Source organism: Rhea americana, unplaced genomic scaffold, assembly GCF_003343005.1.
Source record: "Rhea americana isolate MKP2758 unplaced genomic scaffold, rheAme1 scaffold_6, whole genome shotgun sequence".
Lineage (NCBI taxonomy): Eukaryota > Metazoa > Chordata > Aves > Rheiformes > Rheidae > Rhea > Rhea americana.
Genome location: NW_028186756.1, coordinates 8227665 through 8230126, shown reverse-complemented (window position 1 = coordinate 8230126; position 2462 = coordinate 8227665).

Below are 2462 nucleotides of genomic sequence, written 5' to 3'. Positions count from 1 at the left end.
CCTCCTGCCAGCAGCAACTCCACCAGCAACAAATCAACTGCTGTCCGTGTCTTCACAACACATCACCTCCAGCCACCTCAAGGCTGCAAGCCCTCAGACTAACACGATCTCCTTCACCATGCCCACAAAAGCCTGCCTTAACCACACTCCAGTTCAGTTGCACTCTGCTCCAGAGACAAGGTGCTCGACCCTCACCCTGCCCCTGGACACATCACAGCACAAGCAGCACCAGCTTGTGGAGCCAGGCACCAGCGTGCAGCTGCTCCTCTCTCCTCTGCCGTGCCACATCCACTTCTCTTGGGGCACACCAAGCACTGCCTGTGCCCAGCACTGTTCCTCAAAAGCCCACATAAATGCCAACAGCACAAGCACAGGGAAAGGGGGAAAGGGCAAAGGCACCCAGTGGACTACCTGGACTCAGAAAGACTCCCTAYYGGTAAAGGTGCCCCCYGACGCAGCTCCCTCACACCTCCCACTCGCAGCCTGTGCCTACAGCGCAGCAGACCGCAGCACAAACGGCATTCTGACCCCGGCGCAAGGGATTCTGGGTCACACTCGAGCCCTGCGGGGTGCGATGCTCTCCAGATGCTCTCCAGACACTCCCCTTCTCTTCCCACCCCTGCCAGAGACACGGCTCTGGACACATGACCACGCTCATTGCCGAGTCAACAGGGCACACGGAGCTCCTTCCCGCCTGGGCCCCATGTGGGACATGAACGGGGGAAGCTGCGTTTAGCTCCTGTAGAAAGCACAGTCCCTCCTACAGCACACGGCCTGGTTCAGCTCCCACCAAATCCGAACTCAAAGCCTACAGGCTCCCTCACAACCTAGGAAGCTCCAGTGGGACTTGCTTTGCTTCTTCTGTGTGGGCATCAGTCTGGCTGATGTGAGGGGGGGGTCTCTGCCTTGTGGGACCATGGTGTCAGCTCGAGAAGCAAGGGGAGGGTCACCACTGCCTCCATTCCTTTGCAGAAAGGAAAACATTCGYCTGCCACGGGGTAAARAGGAGGCGTTCCCATCCAAACGCTCCCTGACGCGGGCTGGTTTTGTACTGTGGTGGTTGTTTTACTGCGGGGAAACGCGCGGAGCCAAACAGTCTGCTAGCCGGGCTCCGCGCGTCCGCCCCGGTCTGGGTCGGGCCCTGCGGAGGCTCGTCTGCACGGCCCGCCCGGCTCCGAGAGAGACCTGCTCCCCACCGAGGGGCGCGCAGGAGAAGCGCACGCTAGAGCGAGCAGCGGGGGGCTCCGAGACCACCCTGGCCCAGGGCGGCCCCGAAGGCGCCCGCAGGCCGCGCGCGCGCTCGGCCGCCCTTTGTGAGGAGCTCACGACACCTCCAGGAGGTCTCTGCGCCCGCCAGCGATGTCACAGCGCCGCGAGGGCGGCCAAGGCCCCCGCTGCCGGGCGGCCTCATTTGTGCACACAGCTTCGGGAGCACCAGCAGACATGGCTGGCTGCTCTGCCTTCGTGTGCCTTCTCCTGTGTRCTCTTGYACACGGGTTCCCCCTGCGCGGGGAAAGAGAGGCTTCAGCATCGCCTGAAGGTACCTATGCCAACGTAAAGCCTCCTCTCCCCCACCAGCATGCTCTGAGGGTGAACTTCCAGGGGGAAGGCAGCTTCCACTGGCGCCCAGCAGCCCCTGGGGCATAGGGAGCCTGGGGGGGGGGGGTCCCCTCCAAAGCTGAGAAGGCTTCAGGAGGAGCTCCGCTGCASACACCTGGCTTTCCAAAGCCCTCTGCACCGCCCTCCCGTGCCGCCCTCCCTGGGCACTCACAAGCATCTGCCGCGCCTTGTCCCAGCCCTGCTGGGTCTTGCTCATGGTGGCAGGGTCCCGCTTCCCTTCACCCCAGTGCAGGAAGGAGGGGGMAGGAGAGGGGGAGCAACTCCACCAAGAAAAACAGAGGGTGGAAGGGAAGAACAGGGGTGTTTTCTCAACGCACAGCACCGAACCAGTACACCACAAGGCACCTCGCATGTGCTGGGATGCCACATTCCCACTGCAGAAAGACACGTGCCGTGTCTTTCTCCCCACACTTCAGCCCTTCTCMTCCTACCTTTGACCTATCACAGCATGCACATTTAATATAAACTCTGATCTCTGTCCATTGTTTTGCAGTAATCTTCCCCAAAGGCTTTGCAGATGACGACCCTGGCGTTCACACCACCCTCTTCACAATATCAAACATTGTGATCCTGAGCGCTCCTGTGGTCGTCTTCGTAATCTGCATTTGCCTTTGGTACCACCTCAACTCYGGCAAAGAAATGTAAGGTTTACAATTCACATCCCTTACAAAGYGATAAGTTGCAAAGCAGCTCCCAAGCTGGGCACGTCCCTAGCCTTAGCGTCTCACAACATGACTCAGGGCCCACCCAGAGCAACTCCCTTGTAGCGCTGACCCACAGCACCACAACCCTTCTGCTCCACAGCTGGCAGAAGGATGGCCAGAAAGCAGCAGCCAAGCGTG